Source organism: Lepidothrix coronata, unplaced genomic scaffold (genome assembly GCF_001604755.1).
Source record: "Lepidothrix coronata isolate B3197 unplaced genomic scaffold, Lepidothrix_coronata-1.0 Scaffold133, whole genome shotgun sequence".
Lineage (NCBI taxonomy): Eukaryota > Metazoa > Chordata > Aves > Passeriformes > Pipridae > Lepidothrix > Lepidothrix coronata.
The window spans coordinates 1129477-1147416 of record NW_016690313.1 but is presented as its reverse complement, the minus strand read 5'-3'; the positions used below and the strand labels follow the sequence as shown (position 1 = coordinate 1147416).

At 40.4% G+C, this 17940-nt stretch overlaps 1 protein-coding gene across 1 annotated transcript in view; it reads right to left on the bottom strand.

Moving 5' to 3' along the window:
- MPPED2 (metallophosphoesterase domain containing 2) overlaps positions 1-5448 on the bottom strand; it is a 127870-nt gene extending 122422 nt beyond the window's left edge. Inside the window, exon 1 of the mRNA XM_017827021.1 lies at positions 5375-5448. The gene's annotated coding sequence lies outside the window, so the exon portion shown is untranslated. The remainder of the gene's footprint in view (positions 1-5374) is intronic.
- Positions 5449-17940: the final 12492 nt, after the last annotated feature.

The following is a 17940-nucleotide window of genomic DNA, read 5'->3' as shown; positions in this document are numbered from 1 at the left end:
CCTGGTTACCCCTACAGCTCTTTCTCACAAGGAATCAGTGAGCATCTTTCCGCTAATGTCCCTGGGAGCTGGAACAGGCCCTGCTGGCAAAGACAAACAACGCTGACTCTTGTTAAAACTTCAAGAATAGTTTAAAAATAGTTATTCAAAAGGCACATTCAAAATTCCCAAGTAAAAAAACTGACATTTAGAAATAAATAAATAAAATTCACTGGGAAAGGTTTGGCACAGAAACTGGTGCTGAGGCCAGAACGGAGTTCATGACTTTCAAGGGGGCCCATCTCCCATTAGGCTCCAGAAAACTGCAAGCTCCTGTACTCAAATTATTTGTAGTGGTTGAAGGTATGGCTTTTCCTGCACAGCAAGGGAGAAGGAAGAGACTCCCTCTGTCCACTGTGGCTGGAGGTTTTGTTCAGAAGCACCGCTTCCCTGCCCTCCCTGGATTATACAGGGAAGAGATGCTGGGGCTGGAAACACCCTAACCAGAAGAACAGCCTCCAAGCACTGTCTGCTCCTCAAACTGTGTTTTTCCTACAGAGAGAAATAGTCCCCAAGTCTCAGCCTCTTTCTGCAGGCCAGGGACAGAGCCACAGACACATTTACCACATCCAGGGAAGGTGCAGCAGAGTCTCTGGCTGCATCCAGCCCCTTGTCTAAGTTTGAATCAAATGCCAGGTCTCAGTCTGATTTGTGGTGGCTTGTTGTTTTTTTGTTATTTGATAGAAAGTATCCTGGGACATGTTTCTTGACCTCGCTCTGTATTCATGCTGAAAACACAACAATCTCTTTTATAAAAAACCAAACATTTCTCCCTAGATTATGAATCATGTAGTTGCATGACCTCTGTCCCAATGCTTCCTCCAATCTGTCTTACTTAATACTGAAAGAAATCATAGATATGAACACCAGCTTGTCTGTCATTTTAGAAAACAATACTGGGGTTACCAATTTCACTCATTTCACTCACCTTTATCCCTAAAGAACAGTGACAGAAAAAACACCCAGGTTAACCCTGTGGAGTAAAAGGTGTCCCAGTGTCATTGTTGTGTGCAAGGATCAGATAAGCACTTGGTTTGCGCTGTCTGTGAAGACAGCTTTATCCAAATAAAGCATAGTGCATTTTATCATTCTGTAATGGAAAAGACCTGTCACTCTTTGAATATCATCATATGGTCGGTGGCCGGCAGATAATGGACTGTTAAGTGTCAAGGTGACTGGCTTTGAATGTGCACAAAACTAAAAATTATAGACCTGTCATTCCATAGGCAGGCCACAATTAGCTGTCTATGCAACTTGAAATTTCCATTTTGCCAGTTGAATAATCAGTTGGCTACAGTTTCTCAATATGGATGCATTTTTAGGCTCCTTGCACTTAGGATTTTATCTTTCTTGTAAGGTTTTTCAAATAACTGCGCAGCGCACTTAGGCAGATGGGGTTAGGAGTGAACTGCACAGTCATCTCCTCCCCAAACACATACGTGAATACATTCACCAATATTTTACAATCAACACTTTTTATGTTCATTCCCTCTAACCATGCTATACCCTATATATACTGTTTCTGCCGGAGATGTGGTGATAAGAAGCACAAGCTACAAAAAATTCACAGCTTCAGACTTCACAGTTGTTTATTTCTATTAACAACATTATGTTCTTTTACTGCATTTTGCTATCAGTCCCCCCTGATATGAGCTAATAATGCAGCATGACTTAGAAATAAAATGTTTGCGATGGTCAACTTGAAAGAGGAAAAGTATTTTCTTTTGGGAGAATTTTTTTCTGTGTCACTAACTAACAAAATTTTAAGGCGGTTTGGACAAAGACATTTTATGCTGCTAAAACAACAGAGATAAAAACAGTGATAAGAAGCACAGCAACCAAAAAAATTGAGAATCCCAGGGCATATATTAATGTATGTACTGTAGCCCTTTTTGTTGTGGACAAGTAGCAAGCATTTGCTGTTTTACAGGCTGTCTGCATATGAGAAAGAAATTGCTTAACATTGTGCCTGAACATGAGAATAGGCTAAATTCTGGGTTTATAAACAACATAACATCAGGAAAATTGCTGCCTCAATGCCTTTTTGACATGAAGTCCTTTCTAAAGATATGTTATTGCAAACATTTTGGCTTCGGTTATTTTGTTTTGTTTTTTTCTTTTTCAGCTCAGCAAAAGCCACTTGGAATAACAGAAAGATATCTGGGATCATCACTGGACTTTGAATCAGGCTGCAGTATTCCATTTTTATAGTACTCCATATATTGATAAAGCCTTTGCATGCAGTCCTGGGAGGTGCAGTGATACTTTGGTAGACTAAAGAGGGCTGTGATCACTGAAGTCTATGACTGAGCCTGTAATTATATGGCATATGGGCTCAAGTGATGACTGCCTCGAGTGACAATGGCTTGAGGAGGCCCTGGGCTTCCCTCAAACCCACATTCATTTCCTTTCTCAGAGCACAATTTACTCTTCCCTCATTTGCCCTATTTAAGTGCTCCCCCATCCTTTTTTGATGATGACTTTTAACAGCAGTTATTTGAACAGTATAATTTACAGCAAGTCATGGAAATAGCTGTATGTACAAAGCTGAAGACGTGGCAAATTACAGCAAGAGAACAGGAACACAGGGCTGGGGGAAGCAGAGGGGAAAGTTCTTAAATTCATACTGTAGAACTACACTGTTAGCCTGAATTTCCTCTCTGCTTTTTTCTCCTCTCTCCCTCTAGAAATAGAGGGTTAGGCCATTAGAGAATTCAATTGGTTCCAGATGGACCCTTAACCCAGTTCTTCTAATAAAAACATTTTCCTGTTAAACAACCTGTGTCACATGGAATAGATGAAATTCATCTTTAGTATACCGCCACTGAAGCCTGGAAAGACAAACCTAAAGTATGAGTATCTTTATCTCAGATATAAAAGACTAATGCAACAATGATTTATCTCAGAATTAGGCAGTGATCATTAAAAAATAACACTAGAAAAGACATAGAATACAAGCTTCTAGGAAAAGTTATAAAAAATTATAGCCGTCTTCTTTTTTTAAAGGCAGTATTCCATTTGTATGTTTTCTATTAGTCTTCAGAAAAATAAAATATACACTTGACAGTATGACTCCTAAATCATCTATTTCATGGGCTACAAATTTTGTTTCATTTTACTCCTGTTTTTTAATATATAAATCAGAGACCCAGTTTTGATTGTATAGAAATCAATGACAAAAATCTTCAAGTTGTCACACCAGACCACGGTCAACCCTTTTTGCACTCTGGAGCAAAAGCTTTACTGTTCTAGATTAACATTTAAGGTATCTGAAGAAATAAAAATAGCCTGGGATTTTGTATTTGGTAGCAGGTTGCTTAAGTATCTCCCATCCTCCTTTCTCCCAGGCTTCTTTCTGCCCCACGTGCCAACCAGTGTTTTGGCTGGCACAGGCGTTTGTGTTGCCATGTAGTCAGCATATATTTTATCTTTTACCAGCTGGATCTGTTCCTTGATCAAGTTCCCTGTACTGCTGTGCAAACAGTTGTGGCAGCAAACGCAGGAGCTGGGAACAACCCGCCAGGAGGGGGGATAGATGCCCGAGCTGCCTGAGCCATGACTGCTAGTGAATAAATGTTCTCAATACCACAGCCTGTGCAGGCTGTCTGCCTAGCCTAGGTTCCTTAGAGAGCTTCTATTTTGTTCCAGTTTCTTTCAAATATATTTTATTCACACATCACCTTTGCAAGAAGTACCGCAATTCCCAATTTACAGCTGTGGAACCGAACTGCAGCAACGTTTTCAAAAATATCTTTCGGAGAGACTTAAATTCTGAGTGCCTACAATGCTTTCAGAGCGAGCTTTTAATTGACCTAGATGCTTTTGAAATTATTTCCTTAAAAAAAGCAAGAAAGAAATGGTTTCTAGGCTAGCATCCTAACCAGCAAGCTGTCCTGGCACTCTTTGCTTTGTGCATTTCCTTCCATTTTCCCACCAGAGATGACTGTGATATAATTTATTACGATCATGAAGCTGATTATGCATTCTGAAGTCAGCAGATTTACCTTAAAATAACACAGTGCCTCAGTGAAAACCATTACATGTTCACAGTGGAATCTGTCTGGGCAAATGAAAAAAAATAAAATGCTACTTGCCTCAGATTCCAGCCGCCCTCCCCCAACACCCACACACACTCTTGCTCTGTTTTATCCTGTTACTAGTAGAAAAAAGAAAAAAATTCAGCGTTTTTGTCCATTCTGGAAATTAAAACTTTTACAGAGTCAGGGTTAGTGGATTTTCCCTTCATGTTTCTGTGGGGACCTGAGCTCAGAACAGTTCACCGTGTATTTGATCCTTTCAGTACTTTGCTTGGAGAAGAGGGAAGAGCTTTGGCACCACAGTTAGGAGCATTTGTGCAGTGTCTCAGGCTATAGAAGCAGTCTGCATGCTTTGCTGGATGCTAGCAGAGGTTTGAAAGAAAATTTGAAAAAAGTCACACATCCACCTTTTTCTTTCTAATGTCTTTTACCTCAGAGACTGCTGTGTTGCTACACCATCCACAGAAGGCTGAAATAACTCTCAACTAAACTGGCCTTTGGTTAGACCGGTCACACACACATCGTTATCTGCTGCCTTGTAGAAGCACAACTTATTTACTTATTTTCACCGAACAGTGCTATCCTATTGAAGTTTATTAGCCTTCAGATAGGAGAACCTTACATCTCAGTTATTCCTGTTTAGAGCATATGGAAACATCTTGGATGCTCAGTTATATGGCAGCTTAGGAAAGGGGTACAACGGGGTAACTGGCGAAATGAAGACAGGGCGTTTGCACAGAGGGGTAGATTATGGAACACAGAAGTGAACGAGCTCCCCCATACTCCTGTGCTTCTGCTTCTTTGAGTACCACTGCTTCTGCACCGCTGCTTGGGAGCCTTTTCCCTGTTTGTCCTGGTAGGCCTTTCAAGCTGGAATGGGCAACACTGTGACAAGGCACTCACCAGGGTACCTGCTGCTCGTGTCAGTGGAAAGAACGGCATCGGCACCCCCGCTGCTGCCGGAGGTGCTGGGAGGGAGAGGCACTGCCTGCAGCAGCGCTGGGCTGTGTGTACAGCTGTGCAGAGAGTCGGAGAAGTTACCATGACATCAAATCACCCCCACCCTCCGCTTCGCTACCTGGCATTTGCGTCTCCCTTCGAGGTGAAAATAGATAAAGCAGCAGTTACAGAGCTGAATAAGCTTGGACTCATCCCTACTCCACGTGGAGTGTGGCCATTGGCTTCACCGGAGCAGGGACAAGCCCTTTACCTGCACCAAGACCATATAACTTTGAACCAAAACAACCTGTTTTGTTCAAAACAAAGACTATCTGTTGACTCCTGGCTGCTCCATACACCTTATGGTTGGACCCCGGCCAGTTAAACTCTAAGAGCAGTAACGCCACCAAGACATCCAGCTGGTACATCAGGTGCAGGCAGAAGATTTTGCTTAATTTCTGTGAATGAAAAAATAATTTGCTTAAAACTACAACACTCAAGTCCTGCTGCTATTTCACATCAAAAGCATTAGGTCTCCAAAAGCCCACAGCCACAGGAATGCAGCTTCCTTTCTTAAAAAAATGAGGGTATGGTGAGGATATATGAGGACATAGTAATTGGACGTGTCACATTAATATTACGAAGAGGAGCAGCACGATGCATGCCAAGCAGCAACGCTCTCCATCCACCTAACAAGACACTGGTGGGCTTCAGCATGGGAAATTCAGCCTGCTTACTTCCAAGGGAGAGCGTGGGAAGACTTCCCCTGAAACTGCCCAGGTAAGGCCTGGTCGGCCGGTGCCAAGTGGCCACCGGCCACCGCGAAGGCCTCAGGCCTGGGCATCCTCGGGGCCTTGTGGCAGCTCCGCAGCCCTGGCTCCCGGCTGCTCCACCACGCTCCGAGCGCAGCCGGGGCCCTGCACGCTGACAGACTCCATTAGCACTGACGCCGCTCCCCGCTCTCCGGTGGCCGGTGACGGCTGCCCACGGCCACCGCCAAGGCCCAACGCCGCCAATCGCTGCCAGATCGGCAAGGTCACCGCGCCGGCCGCGCGCGGGATTGGCTCCGGCGCCACGGCGTGTTATTACTGTCTGATTTGATCGGAGGCAGGGGGTGGTCTCCAATCAAACAGAGAAAAGGTCCTGGAGAAGGTAATTAAATCCTGTCAGAGGCAATTATCGGTTCCAGGGCCATGACTCTGGCACTGAATGCAGATGATCTGAAGCTCTATTCTTGTAGAAATTCAAGAGGGCTTCTGGCACGGATCAGTCAGACATAAAGGAAACAGCAGGCTTTTTGCAAACAATGCCGTGCTGTATTTTGAAGCTCTTTGCACATCTTTTTTCCTCCCTGTTCTCAGAGTTTGGTTACCGCTGATCAAAAATATTTCCTTGTCCCCACATTCTCATTAATTTAACAGATAAGATTTACCTACGTATTATACACGTAATGACAAGCTACATAAGAGAAATTTTGTTCTGAAACACTGCCCACTTAAAATGTCTTTCATCAAGACAAAACCGCTTTAGACAATAGAAGCATATCAAATTATTGATGTTTTACTGGAAAAAACAAAGGCATCAGAATTGGATTATGTATCCAGAAGGGCAATGGCTCATCTCTAAATCCTATGGATGCCAAAAGGGAATAAATAAATGACTACTTCCTACCCCAGTATAATGATGCCAACACAAGTGGATCAGAAGTGGCCTGACATGTTGAAAAAGGCAAGCATTTCACTGGTACAAACAACACACTTGGTTCCACAAAGCCCAAAATATTATTTACTGTATATTCTTCTCATTTGACTCTGATGTGACAAATAGATCTGACAAAAAAACCCAATTTCTTACCAGAGATCAAAAAACCAAACCGAAATGAAAAACAAAAATCTCGCCGTTCTCCTTTAACAAAAGCATTTTCCCGATTTTACACAAGACCTTTTTTCACTCAAGTCTGCATCAATTTATTATTTCAGAGCCAGATTACAAGCTCAGTTGTGACACCGTAAATCAGGATTGACATAATTAAAGTACATGGAACTACTTTAGCTTTTACAGAGAGCAGGAGCGGGGCCCTGCCTGCCTCGGCTGTGCTGCAATCACTGCTGCATCCAGGCACAGGGAGAGGAAGGGGGAAAGAGCTGGGGTGTGTGAAAGGGCTTTTTAGGAATCACACCCTGAGACTCACTGCCAGGTCTTCCTGAACAGGCTTCGCTCACTGGTAACACGTTCTCTTCCAAATTATTTTTAATTATCTCAAAATATCAGACATCCGATAAAAAAGGGATGTTTACTAAACCCTTCCTTTCACTAGAGTTTTGATTTGCCGAACTGACTTTGTAAACTGCTGTTTAAATACAAACATTGCTGCTGCTGAAACATTTCCCACAGTATTAGGGTAAGTTCTCCGTTATTTCTGCAAGGGCCCTGGGTTTTTTTCTGGCCTGTCCCCTGGATTTCCCCGTAGCCCCGCAGAGGCCATGCACTTGCATGGCATCATTTCATTTCATGTGAATGCACACCTGGAGAGAGGGGATTATAGCTGCCGTTTCACATTTCCTCACGCAGATAAGGCATAGGGCTGGCTGAAAGAAATGAATTTAAGCTTTTCTTTAACATTTCAGTCACCTCCTAGTATAGGAAGAAGGGGTATGTGTGTGTGTGTGTGGTGGGTTCTATAATCACTAAGGAGGCAGCAGATTATTTCCCTTCATGAGCAAGCACAGCAGAGGGAAAGACCTTTCTCCCTCAGACCATGCCTGGAGGCAGATCCTTCTGTCAGTCTGGCCCACAGCTCACTTGGAGTCCTGCTCCTGCAAACCCATGGAGTCTCATGAACATCTCCAGTAAGCCTACATTAAGAAAGCACGAGAAAAAAAATTACACAGAGAAGCATAAAGGGAGAGACTCTACCACAAGTCTAGTAGAACTAAAGCTCGAATTCCACGAGTCTTTATAAATCCATATGGGTGCTTTCAGTTGTAGAGAGTAGGGACACCACAAGTATAGCAGCAAAGGAACATTTAAGTCCCTGTAATTCGCTCAGTCTTGAATTTCAGGGCAAGATTACTGAGAGAGGCATTTCGGTGGGTGACAACCACCACAGCAGAGTCTGGAATTCGAGGCATTTGTCAAGTAAGAGTTGAACGAAGCATGAACTTGGTTTACACGACTGTCAGCTCTCAGAGAATGACTACTTCAGTCACCACCAGCTTCCTGCAGCATCTAACTGGTGACACATTGCCTACTGCCAACTAGTCAGGCCTCCCCCCCCACATAGTGATCACTTGGTATTAGTAAATTTTCCCCGTGAACCCATTTGGAAAAGGAAAATTTTACTTCTGACTACCATCTGTGAAGGAACATAATGCTGATCCTAGTTTTCAAGTGTAATTTTTGAACATAAAACAGCAAAAAAATCATCAAATTATATTTGCTTCGGCCATACAGTGCTATGTCTATCACCACACCGACCCTCATCCACCTCACTTCAGATTCTCAGCCTTGTCAACATAAACATATGTGCATATTCCTGAAGCATTTTATAAAGGCCTTAGAGAATTTGAAAGAAACTTAAAAATTTACTGATATCTTATACAGAACTGAACAAGATTACTGAGAGAACAAGTTGTCTTGCAGAAGCTCATTTTCACTGTCATTATTGCATACTCTTGTATTCTCTATAAAGGCACATCAAAACCAAAAGATTGAGGTAGTTCCCCCTTCTACAGCTGTCAAAGCTGACATCAGGATTCCATACATTTCCTCTGAAGTTGATACCATTCTAATTAATTTCTTGTGAAGCTGATATGATCCTGATTATGCAAATTCTTGGCTATTAGAAGATAAGCACAACGCCTTAAATTTGTACCTGTATTTTAAAACATGCTCATTCATCATTTGATTCTTTTTATATATAAATCTGTGTCTAAGCGACAGAGAATATCTTTCTGTATGTTCCTTTATACTTGAACATTACATACTTGTGAAGGTTATTGATTAGTAATTAGCAGAATGTCATTAGATATTGTCACACCAAAATATTTGATTGCTTATTCACAGACAGGGTGTGTGACTGGTTCTTATTTGTATAAAAGGGAATCTTAGTCATCTAAGTAAACCCAATATTTTGTTTAGAATGAAAGAGATGGTTTCACTTACTAGTAAATTTGAGCAAGAACGATAATAAACCTTGACAAAAGCAGAATATCAAGTTAATTACAAAGAAATGCCTCTTAAGCTCTTTTTTTCTGCCGTATTTGTTTATGTGTCATTAATATTAATAGTCTTTAAAACTTAAAAACGGAAAGGTCAATAAAAGAGTTGATTCCACCAACCATAAAGGGTTAGATTCTTTGAGACAATTCAGTCATCACATTACATACGTAAATTTCAAGGAGCCAATATCCAATTTTCTGTGGTTTCTTTCTTCCCACACATGTCACACTTCAAATTCGTTTTGACAACTAAACAATGTTTCCTTTATTTCATTATAATTCCCTTATCTAGAGTCAAAGCTTCATGACAATTCCATACAAAGAAACATAAAAAGACTTTCTGGTAGATAGGTTCCTTATTTTAAAGATTTCTTACAAAGATACATCGACAAACAACCCAGCTGCATGGGTTTTTGCAGGCAATATCTAACTCTTACTCTACCACACAAATCCCACTATAGATCCAATTCTCATGATAAATATTCAACCTTCTAAAAAACCCCAAAAAACACCCCAGATTATCCTTCATACCTCATTTCTGCATGTTTTGGGGTTTTTTGGGGGTTTTTTTTTCCCCTTTGAGGCTGGAGCATCTGTGTTAATACCCTACCAGCAGCACACACATGTTTAATTTACCAAAAATTAGTTGTCATTTGTGTAAGATATACTCACTTATACTTTTTTCAGTTTATGTATAAATGTAACTTCATTCATTAAAGCACATATATTTCAGAATGGGGATGCAGCCCCTGCTTACTAATGCACAGCAGCAGAGGGAATTAATGCTTACCCAGGTTCTTATCACGCTGCAGCTGCAGAAAAAACGAAAGCTTACCTGAAGAAAGCTGCAAAAATGAATCAGCAACACATTCTGGGACCACTTTTCATGCCAGTCTTGAGTCTAAGCATGCCTCAGAAGGAGCCACAGAACTGCCTGCCCGTGGTTCCCAAAAGGGATGCCCCACCTTGCACTGACTGGTGAAGCTCGAGAGCCCTTTATTCCTTTCCTTCTGACTCCCACATCCACTCCTGCAGTGCCAGAGGCATTGGGAAAGTTGTATGATACAACCCCATAGCCTGAACAGAGTGAGGGATTCCAGACCTGCTCCCCAGTGCCCTGTGGGGAAGGCCAGAATGGGCCAAATACTTAGACCTGTATTGGCACAGCAAAACTGCAAGAGCCAGAAGGTAGATGTAAAACCAGCAGGCTAGCAAAGCCACAAGCTTTGAAGTAAGAAAGAACTCAAGAAAACAGTCATAGGATCTTGAACAATGTCAACTGGTGTATCCCCTGATTTTATGACAGTTGAAAATTACATTGCTGGTGCTCTCTCAGTGCCATGCCATCACGTTCCACACCCAGTCTGAGACAGGTGGAAAGACCATTTAATGAATCCCAAACACAGGGCGGGAAGGAACCTCCTAAATCAAAATTAATTGCCTGCTATCACAAGCCACATCATCATACAATCTGGTTTACAAATTAATCATACTTCATCTTAACAGTACCTTGGCATCTCTCTCCTGCTTCTATCACCAGACAGCGTTTCTGGCATCTCTCTTCTCCAGCCCTTGGAGATCTCCTCATTTCCAGCCCAAATGTATGCATCTCAGGCCAGGTGATGCACAATTTGTCCTTGTGCCAATATTTTCTCTTCTTTTAAGCAGCTGTTTTGTCTGGTGTTCACTTGTTTAACTTGTAAAGAGCAAGTGAGCTCTCTTACAGCTTCCCTTTGCCAGGCTAAACACACCAAGCTGTCTGAGTCTCCTTTCAGCAGAGAGGTTCTCCATCCCATCAGTAATCCTTGCAGCCTTTTCCTACATCTCTTTCATTGGGAACCACATTGCTGAAACAGGGGCAAGAACAGCATGCAATAATTTAGATGACATGTAGCACTGTCACACACATGACCTTAGCAGTTTGCTGTCCCTTTTGGGAATACTTCTCCAGGGGCATCAAACTATTGCTTTTTTCAACAACCCACATCACAGGGGTATCTCACCCTCATCCTGTGATCTGCTAATGTATTCTTTTTGTTGTCACTTCCAATTGATTAGGTCAGATCTTCCAAAAGAAATCCTTATGACTAGTTTTTAAAAGCATAGCGTCGTGCTTTGTAGCATTAAATGACTTCCCATTTCCAGTATCCTCAGCCACCAAATTGTTCTTTATGAAGCTAATATCTTAATAACAATGATTTCATAATTGGTGGCTTTGAAATAATTTAATTATGCTGTGCTCGCTTTTTATTCCAGTGTTATTATATGACAATGATTAAAACATGGCCTTTAAAGAAAACTCCATCCAATCTACTTCCAATCAAAAGTTTCTACTTTAGAACTTGCAGGTTTCTCTCAAATCCTTGAGTTACCTTACAGGCTTTATCTTATTTACCTCTATTCCTTCTTTTATTGAAGCCAGGTCTAAATAAAAAAAAAATCCTTTATATGAAGAATTTAATTTTCCAGAGAGATGTGGTATAATTTATCTTTGGTAAATTCAGTGTGTGCCATCCCATTTTAAATCAACCTCCAGAACTTTTTGTTTCTCTTAAATATCTTCATTTAACTTCTCTAAAGTTCTGAATACTATTAAAGCTTGAACAACAGACAGTTACCTAAGTCTATCCTCACCTCCATGCATACACTTCTTAAAACTTTTATTCTGCTGGCTTTTGGCACCATATACAATTTTACTGATCTTTTAAAAATAAAAAGGAACTACAGGAACCATAGTTTCACAGTCTTTCTAAGAGATATTCAGGGATTTTCTCTCCTTCTTTTGTTCCTGCCAACTTTGTATATTATGCTTTCCAAGTTTTCATTTTATTTTAGCTTTACTAAGATTGTATTTTCATACCTTCTATTCTCATTAAGAACTGTGTTGCTTCCTTGACAACCTCACCACCACCACCCAACTGGCAACTGGTTTGGCCAAAACTAGATTATCCTCAGTCTATGTATCATTTACATTAAATGCAAGTCTCACTTTCACTCACCAACTTCTCCTCTTTAAAAATATAGAAAAGGAACTATTTACCATTGATTGACACTGAATTTCTTTCTCAAGTCTAAAACATCTTGACTTTGGCACTTGTCATGTCATACTTACCAGACAGTTTTCCTACCCACATGAGATCTCTTCCTCCGTTCATGGGCTTCTTTCCTAAGTTCTGGTTTTATTCTTCATAATCCTCCAGATGGTTATCCATCTTAACATCACAAGGCTGGACTTCAAAACCTTCCTTACAAATTTATACCCTCTTGCTTAAGATGCAAATTTCACACATTTTTAAACCAAAAGTAGAGAGCAATTCCAGGTTCTGAGTTCTACAGTCCAAGTGACTCCAATGAATAGCTCTTTACTTTGATGTCTTTGAATAATTTCTTCAAAAACAGTCTGAGATATATTTCTATTTAATTTGAAATTAATCAAAGGATGAACCAAGCAAGGGTTTTCTTTGTGAACAGCTTCTTATTATGTACTCACTTCTTACCAGAGCCTTTTATTTCTTCTGTAACAACTTGATAAGGAAAATTGTCATTGTCATACTGAATTAAAGTTGTGTCTTACCACCAGTTTCTCAGTTTTTCACCCATTTTTGTGGGTGAGCATTATGGAATGTGGAATGTGAAACATTAAATCTCTTCACCCCAACACAATTCTCATGGTGCTCTGTCAAACTGTGTAACAAGGTTTTTTCCTCACAATCAAAACTCAGCCTGGTAGGACACAGCTCACTGCTGATCCTTTTCCATTAGGTCATTGTTGAACTGACAGCAAAGTATTTTAGTTCCAAACCCTTTGTTTCAGTCATTTTGTATTCCTTTACAGATTGCTTAGCACAGAAAGTCACCTATCACCTTAATTTCTGTATTTCTCAAATGAAGCACACCCTTTGACAGCCACGTTTCAGGCCTCACCACTCACCCACCCTGACTATGGACTATAGGCTGGTGTCCAGTTCCTGCTGGGTGTGTCTATTCACCTTACTGTCGAGGTCCTTGGCACTGCTTAGCCCATAAACATCATGTCACCTGCCAGTTTTCTAATCACATTAGACAGTTCTCTCAATTACCTTATCACATACCTGACTATTGTTACCAACATCCTTATGCCTCTCCTGATTAATGTTCCTAACAAGTGCCACAAGGCTACAGTGAGCTGGGGGAACTGTCATATATTCTCCTGAAGTTTCATTTTCTTTTAATGATAGATTAGTACACTTTTCATCTCCTTAGTTTCCATTTAAAGGGTAAAATTATTTCACACAATTATCAATAGTTCTTTATATGTATATTAACACACTCAGGTAAGCTGCCATAGTTGTCATAGAGATTTTCTTTCTATCATTTCCCTTTCAATAAAAGAACTTCTATAATTGTCACTCTCCTGCTTGAAAAGCCAGCAGACAGTATGGCTGATAATGATCAGCTCAGAGTCTGAGCAGTGACAGCAATGCAGCCAAACCCCACCAGATGGGATCGACATTTCATTCCTACTGGAGGTACAGTGGAGCATTAGACCAACTGCAAGGTTTGATGCTTGAAATCAGACACATTATTATGAGTTTAGTTGGCATCTGGTGGACCTTAATAACTGTGCTAATAAGTCCACCCCTGCAAATTCTCTCGACTTATGGGTATTACTCAAACAAAAGTCCCAAGTAGTATCTTGTGAAAGAGATTTGGGAAGAAGAAAACAGACCAAAGAAGAGGGTACCAAAAAAAAAAAAGAAAATCAAAGCATTTTTTTATGGACCTTATACTAATCATATTCCCCAATGCAGACTTTAAAAAGGAACAGAAATTATGAGGAATTTTACACTCAGTCCCTATTTGACACTACTTTATTACTATATGATAGAAATATTTCATTTTGAAGCACATGTTTCTTCTTAAGAAGTAAAAGAAGTGTAGTTCTAGCAAAGGTTAAGATCTGGGGTTTTTGAAGAAGTCTCTTTTTCTGTGATGCTTCATGACCCTTTTACCTTGAAGGACCCCATCAAATGACTCAGGCTGTCAGGAGTATGTTAGAAAGTTTGATTCTTCCACAAAAGTATAAAAGTAAAGAAAAAAGTTAATTGCTGGCTGCATGCCTTTCAGAAAGCCTTTATATCTCTGGATTAAGAAAAGAAAAGTCTGATACTTTGGGACTACTGTTTCTGGAGATGAGCAAAAGGTGTTAAAAGGAAGTCTCATTAGGAAGGACATAGTCCTCTTATCACTGAACATCTCAAACAAAATAATGTATTTGAAGCCATCCAGCTTTAAGAGACAAAATTCTGCAGTATTTACAGTTCTGCCATGTGACAGGTGTTCACCCTTGTGAACAAAACCTACACACAAGAAAAGGATGGGAAGAGACACAGCCAGCTTCCTGCTTTGTTCTGTTCTGACACCTCTGTATTTCTGCCTGACCCAAACAGATATCACAAAAGCTAGCTGACAAAAATTAAGGTAACATTTGACAAGTAATTAAAATAAAATAATTAAATTGAGTGTAATTAAATCTCTATTCATTACCATATACACTTTCAAAATCATACAGATATGATTTCATCCACTGCCCATATTTACTGCAGCTTAGAAGAGGAACGGTTTTAAAAACAGCTCTTTGAAACTGCAGAGAGAAATTAAAAACAACTTAGTTACTCAAAAATGAAATTAAGCAGCACAGAAAGAACATAGCTCTGGACTTAAAGCTCTGACCAGCTTTAAACCTTATTCATAAGGCAATGAATAAGGTTTTTTTAATGATATTGCCCGAGTGTAAAATCATTCCCTTTGCACTACAGTGAAAAATAGACTCAATCCTGACCATCAGTAGCAGCTGTCTGCTTGAACACAGTACATGTAAGTGCAACTGCAGAGCAGAAACCACCTTGCAAAGAGAAAAAAAAAAAAAAAGTCAAAACACCAAAGGGTCTAAAATGCTGGAATTACCCTGGTAATACTGACTGAGTGTGACTATACATGGAGATGTATCCCACCCGCAAGCAATTGCAAGTCTTCCTACCTATTTTGCATTTAATGTCATATCTCACATTGGCACCAAGGTGCCATGAAGTGAAACTGCCACTGCAAGACTGCAGCAAAAAAAAAAAAAATTTCTGAAGAAATAAGGTTGCTGCTTTGCCAAAATATTCTGTTAAAATGCTTTGCTGCCCTCTCCCTTCCCAAGCAGCATAAGGGATTATTTTCCCATCAGGGGGAGTCAGATTCTGTAATGCATTCCTATAATTCGTTGTATTGTGCTAAATAGCCAGGAGACTGCTTACACCACCATGTTTGGCACATGTTGCTGGGTTTGTTATACCTCAGAAAAGTTTTGCTGTAGTCTGATCATCAGTGCCTACCACTGTCGTTTTTAGGGTACTGACAGATTTTCTGACAATGTAACTCAGACACCGAGGCCCGACTGGTAAAACAGAGATGTCTCACTTGCTTGTAAGTGATGGTCACAGATGGGAAGGAATTTGGTGCCTCAGACTTTCTTCTAGGTGAATTCCCCCCGAGAAGCCCAAATCTGAGAGAACAAACTACATTCCAGATGAATAACATGCCACATATATTTTTAGTTTTGTACTCTACGACCCTTTTATGCAAGGATCTAAATTTTTTCCCTCTCAACAGAAAAACTATGAATTTCTGAGAAAATATTTAGTGTACATATAAAATAAACTAAAAAGCATTGCTTGAAATGCAAGTTCTTTCAAATTATTTCAATCAAAAAAATATTAAAATCTTTATTTCAAAGTATAATATTCTCCCTCTTCAAATACAGCCATACTTGCAAATATAAAATCTGAGCACAAAGAAAACCAAACTGACTGATAAGAGTCAACTTTTTTATTGAACATTCACTGTTGTTGGCTTATTTTCTATTATTCTTCATCTGAGAATTGTTTGAAAGTTAAAGAAGCTTGAACCCAAGAAAATTACTGTAATTTATACGAGGATAATATTGGTGTAGTTTATCAGCAACAAATTTTTAAGGAAAATAAAAAGACATTTTTTTGTGTATTGACACATGTTGCCAGAATGATAGAGCAGTACTTAGGAGAGAAAGCTTTTGCAACAGTCTTCAGTTCTACTTTTCATTTAGAAGAATACCTGTACTGGGCAAACAAATGCAATGCAAACATTCCGTCTCTGGGGGCTGCACAGCACCATCACAAAACCTTTGGGCAAAAAAAGAGGAAATTCTACTCAAAACATGCATGAAGGCTCCCAGAGTGTGTTCTCCAGATGAAATATTGCTTTAACTCTACAATATTGCATCAAGTGTCTCTAGTTGTGCTACTTCCTGCAAGTAACCAAAATATGAAAGAACCTGAGATATCTAAATCATAGACTTCTTTGGGTTGGAAGAGACCTTAAGGATCACCTAGTTCCAAACCCCTGCCATAGGCAGGGACACCTTCCACTAGACCAGGTTGCTCAAAGCTCCATCCAACCTGGCCTTGAATGCTTCTAGGGATCCACAAGTTCTCTGGGCAATCTGTTCCAGGGCCTCATCACCCTCACAGTGAAGAATTTCTTCCAAATGTCGAATCCAACCCTACTCTCTGTCAGTTTGAAGCCATTCCCTCTTGTCCTGTCACTACCTGCCCTTGTAAATAGTCTCTCTCCAGCTTTCTTGGAGGTCCCTTTGGGCACTGGAAAGCCACTGTAAGGTCTCCCTGGAGCCTTCTGTTCTCCAGGCTGAACAACACCAACTCTATCAGCCCGTCCGTGTAAGAGGGGGGCTCCAACCCTGACCAAAAACTTTAGATGAGACAAAACAAGTCCTTAATAAAAAGAATAGTTTGTGTTACTTGAATTGCTTTCTCTGGCAGTACTTTTGCTCTTGGTAAAATGCAGTTAAACGTGCACCATAAACGAAAGCATCAACCAGAAACTTCCAATCCCAGTTAGTGCTGTGGCAGAGAGGGCTGTTGCAGCAAGTTGTTGAAACACAAGATAAAATAAACCAGAGAGGGGTTTATGTGTTTGTTTTGGTTTGGTTTTTGTTTTGTTTTTTTTTTTTCCCCCATACTCACGGTGTTACAAAGCCACTAAATACTTGTAATAGCAGCAGTACCTACGTGGTTGATAGCTTTCACAGGGCTTAGGCAATTAGAAGCTGTTTTATTTGGAAAGAGTACATTCATATTGGCCAGGACAGCATAAGGGTAAGTCATGGTGTTACTTGTGCGAGACTGGCTGTGATAAGGAGATTATATGAGCTTGGCAATGTGATAAGCCTCTGTGGACTGAATAATTTCAGAAGCTTGGGAAGACTGAAAGAGCTTTTGCTATTGAATAGCACAGAAAGCACAGATCCCCCAGCCAGGGCTGAGCAAGGTACCTGCAGAACTAGGAGCAGAATAGTCACACCAGTGTCACACTGTACACTGTTAATCACCCATTTTTGCAGTTCACTCCGATCGTTCAGGAGAGGGGGCGCATGTGGAAGGGAAAGCAAATAATTAGAACCAAATACGCTGAAAAAAAACCCAAACCTGGAACATCCACCCTGATCATTCAGTAATAAATTATCTGAAGATTTCTCCTGCACACTTGTAACTTTACCTGATTTATTCAATTTTGTGAGCAGAATAAAAGGCTGGTAAGGCAGACACGCCAGGATATTATTTTAGAAAGCCACGTACAAATGGCAGAATCAGCATCAGTGATTTGTGACTACTATTGAAGAAATT